The sequence below is a fragment of the Patella vulgata genome, chromosome 5 (genome assembly GCF_932274485.2).
Source record: "Patella vulgata chromosome 5, xgPatVulg1.2, whole genome shotgun sequence".
NCBI lineage: Eukaryota > Metazoa > Mollusca > Gastropoda > Patellidae > Patella > Patella vulgata.
Window position 1 is genome coordinate 70571339 of NC_065883.2, and position 7500 is coordinate 70578838.

At 35.3% G+C, this 7500-nt stretch overlaps 7 non-coding genes across 7 annotated transcripts; 5 read left to right on the forward strand and 2 right to left on the reverse strand.

Moving 5' to 3' along the window:
• Positions 1-3654: 3654 nt before the first annotated feature.
• Trnac-gca (transfer RNA cysteine (anticodon GCA)) lies at positions 3655-3726 on the forward strand. The gene has a single exon. It is a non-coding gene; the product is annotated as a tRNA-Cys (tRNA).
• A 503-nt stretch (positions 3727-4229) lies between these two features.
• Positions 4230-4335, forward strand: LOC126822840 (U6 spliceosomal RNA). The gene has a single exon (XR_007681048.1). It is a non-coding gene; the product is annotated as a U6 spliceosomal RNA (small nuclear RNA).
• A 143-nt stretch (positions 4336-4478) lies between these two features.
• On the forward strand, positions 4479-4568 carry Trnay-gua (transfer RNA tyrosine (anticodon GUA)). The gene is given in 2 exon segments: positions 4479-4515; positions 4533-4568. It is a non-coding gene; the product is annotated as a tRNA-Tyr (tRNA).
• A 161-nt stretch (positions 4569-4729) lies between these two features.
• Trnal-aag (transfer RNA leucine (anticodon AAG)) lies at positions 4730-4811 on the reverse strand. Its single transcript has one exon. It is a non-coding gene; the product is annotated as a tRNA-Leu (tRNA).
• A 157-nt stretch (positions 4812-4968) lies between these two features.
• Trnal-uag (transfer RNA leucine (anticodon UAG)) lies at positions 4969-5050 on the reverse strand. The gene has a single exon. It is a non-coding gene; the product is annotated as a tRNA-Leu (tRNA).
• Positions 5051-5166: 116 nt separating this feature from the next.
• Positions 5167-5238, forward strand: Trnah-gug (transfer RNA histidin (anticodon GUG)). The gene has a single exon. It is a non-coding gene; the product is annotated as a tRNA-His (tRNA).
• Positions 5239-5402: 164 nt separating this feature from the next.
• Trnal-uaa (transfer RNA leucine (anticodon UAA)) lies at positions 5403-5485 on the forward strand. The gene has a single exon. It is a non-coding gene; the product is annotated as a tRNA-Leu (tRNA).
• Positions 5486-7500: the final 2015 nt, after the last annotated feature.

Genomic DNA, 7500 nt, shown 5'->3' on the forward strand with positions numbered 1-7500 from the left:
TAGCCAAGTGATTCTAACGGTAGATTTAAGTGAGTGTGAACGTGGTCCAGGTGTTTATATTTTTAACAATACTTTATTAAATGACATAGTATTTTGTGAAAAGATAAATAATATTATTATAAATGAAAGTAAATTGGATCTTTTTAATTCTGAACCACTAGTATGGTGGGACAATCTTAAATACAAGATAAAATCTACAGCACGTATTTATTCGAAACATATTAAAAAGAAACAGAGGGAATTATATTGGGATGTACAGAATAAATTAACTAAGGAATATGCAAGATTAGAAAGAACAAACGGCACAAATTTTGATACAATGATTGAATTAGAAACTAAACTTGAACACATAGAAAATGATTTATGCAAAGGAGCCATCTTAAGATCAAAAGTACAACATGCTGTAGAAAGTGATCGGAATACATCATATTTTTTAAGTTTAGAAAAGCAGAGACAAAATAATAAATGTATTAAAGAATTGATTAATGACAATGATGATATTTTAAATGATACTAGTTCTATTTTATATGAATGTTCTTCCTTTTATAGTAATCTATATGCTAAAGATGAAGATAATTTAAGTGCTATAAATGATTTATCTAAAGTAATAAATAATACTATTTTACCTATAGACCGAGAATTCTGCGATAAAAGTATTACTTTAGACGAATTATCTACAACACTCAAAAGCTTGACTAAAAATAAAAGTCCTGGCTTAGATTCACTACCACCAGAATTATATTTAAAGTTTTGGGATATTTTGGGCCCATTATATCAACATGTTATTAATTATATATATGCTAATGGAATTATGTCTCGCTCTATGCGAAAAGGAATGTTAACTCTTATCTTTAAAGACAAGGGTGATAGACGAAATCTTAAAAATTACAGGCCAATCTCTCTTTTAAATACAGATTATAAGATTTTATCAAAATGTTTATCTACTAGATTAAGAAAAGTTATACATACTATTATATCCCCTGAACAGACTTGCTCTATTCCAGATAGAAATATTTTACATACAGTTGCATCTATTAGAGATTTAATCGATTATACAGACGATGAAGATATTGAAGGTTTTATATTAAAATTAGATGCCGAAAAGGCCTTTGATAGAGTGTCACACACATATTTATTTCATGTTTTAAAGTGTTTTGGGTTTGGGGATAGTTTTATTAAATGGATTAAGATTTTATATTCAGATATTTCAAGTACAGTTAAATGTAATGGTCACTTATCTCCTTTCTTTAAAGTAGGTAGATCAGTTAGACAGGGGTGTCCATTATCAACAATCTTATATGTTATTACTGCAGAACCACTAAATCTACTAATTAAACAATCTCCTTTAAAAGGAATACCTATAAAAGATTCCAATATTGTCTCTTTAATATATCAGCATGCTGATGATACGAATCTAACATTAGCAAACATAGAGTCTGTAAATAGCGTTTTTGAGGTTTTAAAATTATATTGCAGGGGCTCCGGGGCGTTGATAAATAAATCAAAGTCAGAACTGCTTCCTATTGGTAAAAGCGAATATCTAGATTATGCTTATCATATTGATGTAAAAATTGTTTCCGACGCTATTGAAATTTTAGGTGTTTATTTAGGACCCAATAGAAAAGTTTGTAGTAGTTTAAATTGGGATAGTAAAATTAGTAAAATTAAACAACTTCTAGGCCTATGGAGCAGGCGGCGTATTACCCTTGCAGGTAAAGTGACTGTGATACAATCCCTCCTTCTATCAAAACTGTGGTATACAGCGAGTGTTATACCGTTACCTGACGCTGTAGAGCGTGAAATAACATCGCTCGTCAATAAGTTTCTGTGGCGAGGCAAGCCGCCCCGTGTTAAATACACAACTCTTGTAAAAACAAAAGCAGACGGTGGATTAAATTTACCCAATATTAAATTAAAATGCCAATCTCTTTGCTTAAAATGGATCACTAAATTTTGTGATATTAACTACAATCATGTATGGAAAAGTATTATGACTTATTATCTTTCTAAAAACGCATGTTTTAAGAATTGTATGAATATTTTAAAACTGAATCTAGATAAGAATATATTATCGAATTTACCTGAATTTTATAAATATATTCTACATGCTTGGGATGACTTAAATAAACATACGAGGCCCGAACCCAGAAATATTAAAGATGTGTCTATTCAACCTATATTTAATAATAGCCTTATTAGGCATAACGGACGAATGTTAGATTTTAAATTATTCCAGTCACCTAGTATTAAATATATTTATGATATTGTTTATTATGTTAAACTGGGTTTTATCCCGTTTCATTCTGTAAATGATATTATTAACGACGATACTGACATTTATGACAATGACAAGATTTTAAAGAACTACGAGTTAATTAAATCATCAATACCCGAATCATGGAAGAATATTATTGAAAACCAATGTTACGATAGCACTTGTAGTACTTGTGATGAAGTTGTTTTTATATTAAATGATGAATCTGTCAAATCAAATGAACTTACTTCTAAATTTTGTTACAAATTATTACTTAAGAATTATGTTTCTGACCCAGCATCCTATTGTTATTGGAAGGAAAATAATATTAATGTTAATTGGCCAGTTGTGTGGAAAAGTGTTTTTAAGAATTATAAGAACCCGAAAAATATTGATTTAGATTTTAAAATTGCTCACAATATTGTTTGGACTAAGGAAAAATTATACAAAGTGAAAATTGTTGATAATAATTTATGTCCTGTATGTAAAATAAATATAGAAGATATTGTCCATATGTTTATAGATTGCAGTTGTCTTTCCAATTTAATTGCTTTACTAAAGGAGATTATTAACGATATTTTAAAGTATAAAATTAATAATGATGATTTTAAGTCCGGTTTACTGTTAGGAATTCAGTCTACTATTGTGACCGGACAAGTAGAACTGAGCGATGTTGTTTTATCTGCAGCAAGACAAGCGATTTATAAACGCCGAATGTTTATGTTAGATCATATAAACTCTAGATTAAATATTATTTTGTTATTTAAACATATATTGAAAGATAACCTATATCATATTAGTAAATATTTTAAGAATAAAAATACGTTTATTGATAAATTCATCAAACCATCATTTCTTATAGTTTACGAAGATAATGGAGATATACAATTAGATTTTTGAAAGAGTTTGTATATACCCTCGACTTTTACCTTGTAAATTATTAATTACTTTTAATGTATACTCTGTAAATATTTGTACTATGTGAAGCTAGAAAACCTTCAAAAATATGTTTTTAAACCTTATTTAATAACTCTTTCACATGTATCTGTATAAATATGTTTAGTATATTTTTGTTTATTCATGTATGACATATCTGTATATATTTAAATATCTGAATAAATATATTTACAAGGAAAAAAAAAAAAAGCGCGCCGTACTTATAGACAGTACCTTCCCTGTGTTATACACAGGTTTGAGGAATGCGGAGGTTGTGAGTTCGAGCCTCACCTGGGGCAGCCACTGTTTTCGTACAGCGGCGGAGTCCGTTTTCCTTCCTGGCAGCACACGCGGAACCTGGTGGCTTTGGCTCGATGCCTGAAAGTCATTGTACCGGTGATTACCAGGTATTGGCTGTTGCCCAGTGGTGAAAATAAGTGCGTGTTTGACGATGTGATTGGCGTGGGGATATAGCTCAGTGGTAGAGCATTCGACTGCAGATCGAGAGGTCCCTGGTTCAATCCCGGGTGTCCCCTGTAAAAGCTTTTTTTTTTCTTCGGCAGAAAGAACGGGTTTAGGTCGGAGGTGCCATTTTGCGACAACGGGGGGGGGGGGGGCATTGTGACCCCCATTAGACGGGTCGATTGCCAATCAATACAAGGCCGGCTTTCGCGCATTCGGTGTTTGTTTAGCGTGATTAAACTGTTATTAGAGTGAATGGCTTCCTTCGGATTGGCCGCTGCCTGGATAATGAAGTCTACGTACGTTGAACAAACGACTAGGGTCCTGCCGGGTGTCGTGTGAGCATAGACGGCCGGAGACGTGATAAAAACCGGGTCTTTGCATTTCTGTCATTTTCTCGAATAGTTGCACGCATCGTACCAAACGCCACATTTTGATATCGGACTCGGGGTCGCACGTGTCAAATGAAGCAAGGAATGTCCGCCGTCAATATCCGTGCATGCTAATGAAGACAGTCGTCGAAAAGCGTTGCTTGCAGCACGGCGGTATATATAGATCGACACTCTCCCATTAGATTGTACTACTCACGTAGTACATATACTAAAATTGGAACGATACAGAGAAGATTAGCATGGCCCCTGCGCAAGGATGACACGCAAATTCGTGAAGCGTTCCATATTTTTTTTTCCCCTCCCTCCCCCCACCTCTCTCTCTCTCTCTCTCTTTCTCTCTCTCTCTCTCTCTCTCTTTTGGTTTGTTTTGTTTTGTTTTTGCATTTGGTGAGAGTTATCGCAAGGATAAAACACGGTTGACAAATTTCATCAACCCGACGATAGCTCAGTTGGTAGAGCGGGGGACTGTAGTTAGAAAGATAATTGATATTCCTAGGTCGATGGTTCAAATCCGTCTCGTCGGATACTTTTTTCTCGCCAAACTCGTCGTTCGTGTCTAAAATGGGGTTGCGTGCAGCTAAAGCTGGGTCGTCAATACAAATGCAAAGGTGGTGGGGGCTACTTTTGTTTCATCATTTGGGCGGGGACTGTGCCGGAAAGTCGCATTACTGGCATCAAAAGCTGATGGCTGGAGTGGGATTCGAACCCACGCCTCCGAAGACACTGGTGCCTTAAACCAGCGCCTTAGACCGCTCGGCCATCCAACCGATGCGAACGTGTTCTTCGGTATGGTAGGTAGCGCACGACCCGCGCTCTTTTCGCAGACGGCACATGCGGTGTTTGCTAACCCTAACCCTAGCCAGACGGTTTCCTTCGAAATGTGTTGAGCGGGGTTTCTTCGAGAGTGACGACTTCAAAACAATCTGGCAGAGGTGGGATTCGAACCCACGCCTCCGAAGAGACTGGTGCCTAAAACCAGCGCCTTAGACCGCTCGGCCACTCTACCGATACGAGAGGAAAACGCTCAATAAGCCCAAGTTTCGAGGGAACTGAAGCCATACGGTAATGGCTTCGATGCGATACCAAGCCGTAGTTGAGGTTGAGAGTTCCGTGCGTTCTGTAGCCGTGATCGTCTAGTGGTTAGGACTTCACGTTGTGGCCGTGACGACCCAGGTTCGAATCCTGGTCACGGCAGAGGCGCATTAACCTTTTCTGCATTTTACAATGTTCAATGAGCATTATGGCGAAGACGATCGATGAGAAGGATGTCGGTGGCATTTTCCAGCATCCCAGCTGAGTTTGTGACCCGCCAAGAGACGCGAGGGGTGCAAATACCGTCGGATCCAATAAGCTGGTACAGTACGGTGGCCGAGTGGTTAAGGCGTTGGACTTAAGTTCCAATGGACGTATGTCCGCATGGGTTCGAACCCCATCCGTACTAAAAGTGGACCACTATTTTCTTGCCAGCTTGTCCGAGATCCCCATCAATATTCCATTTAGGTATACCCTTTTAGCGAAACGAAAGCCGATTGTGCGCCCCAGTGGCACAATCGGTTAGCGCGCCGTACTTAAACTACAACATGTAATAAAACTGTTTGAAGCATTTTCTCCGTAACTTTCTAATCATATATAACTTTTTATTTGTCTATTTTACCCAATTGTTTTAAAAATATACATGTTATTTGAATTAGAAATATAATATCATGATACAAGTTTACTATTATTGTGACCCACTTTACAACCCGTCATCCAGACATAAACACTCAATCTGTGTCAGCATCACAAGCCTTTATTATCCAGTTCAAAGTTACCTATATTCCCCATAGTAAACTTGTTCATCCAGCCCTCCAAAAAATTTAACATGGGAATTTGCTTTTGCAAACCTTTTCATCAGAATTTCTTAACAATTATTTAAGTATAAACATTTTTCTTGTCTATAATATCTTTATTAGCATTTAAAGTCACCAAATATGTTAATTCCTATCACTTTAAAGACTATATTTTAATTTTAAAGCTTATTTTTCTGTTAGACACTGTGTATCTAACACACAAAAACCTCTATACTAGAAATCATATTGTTAACCTGTTTTTAAGAAATTATTTGTAAATCCTTAACTAAATTCATCTCTTTTACTCATAATAGTTTTCATTTATGTTTAAAGTCACCAAATAATGTAATAATTGTAGCATTTAGAATTATAATTAGTAATCGAAAACATATATTGTCATTGATACTAGCCGCACCTAAAACGTTGTAATTATCTATCTCTATAATTGTGTATATGACAGGCATAGATTTTAATTGTACATAATATATTTTATTTATTCTTTTTACTCTTTTATACATACTTGTCTCTCATTCTATACATATTATAAATAACAAAAAATATTTGTTCTTATTATACACTGTACATTACTGTTACTGTAAATTAGATTTGCCTGTATATACATAACTTAGTATTTTTCACTGTGAATAGATGTAAAGTGAATAGAATGTTATAAAATGTTGTAAATATTATAATGAATATACTTTCTGTGAATAAACATTTTACAAAAAAAAAAAAAAAAAAAGCGCGCCGTACTTATAGACAGTACCTTCCCTGTGTTATACACAGGTTTGAGGAATGCGGAGGTTGTGAGTTCGAGCCTCACCTGGGGCAGCCACTGTTTTCGTACAGCGGCGGAGTCCGTTTTCCTTCCTGGCAGCACACGCGGAACCTGGTGGCTTTGGCTCGATGCCTGAAAGTCATTGTACCGGTGATTACCAGGTATTGGCTGTTGCCCAGTGGTGAAAATAAGTGCGTGTTTGACGATGTGATTGGCGTGGGTATATAGCTCAGTGGTAGAGCATTCGACTCCTTTCATTACTAGTTTAATTTTTCAAGAAAATGTCCCTTTAAATAGCAGACGAACTAAAGCCGTCTGCACGCCGTTGACCCACTTTTCAACATGTCAAATAAACACAAACACTCAATCTGTGTCAGCATTACAAGCCTTTACTATCCAGCTCTAATTAACCTGTTCGAACCATAGTAATCTTGATCATCCAGTCCTCGCAAACTTTAACATTGAAATCTGCTATTGTAAACCTTTTCATAAGATTTTTTCAAAAACTTCTTAAGTATAAACAACATTCTTGCCTATACTAGTTTTATTCTGTATTACAGTCACCAAATATAGCAAATCCTGAAGTATTAAAGATTATATTGTAAATTTAAAGCATATTTTTCTGATCAACATTGTGTATTCAACACATCAAAACCTCCACATTAAAAGCCCTATTGCAAACCTGTTTATAAGAAACTATATACAAATTCATAATTTATTATAACTCTCTCCCTCACAATAGTCTTCATTTATGTCTATATTCATCAAATATTGCAATAATTATAGCTTTAAGGTTTATAATTAGTAATTGAAAACATATCTTGTCATTGATACTGGCCGAACTTAAAC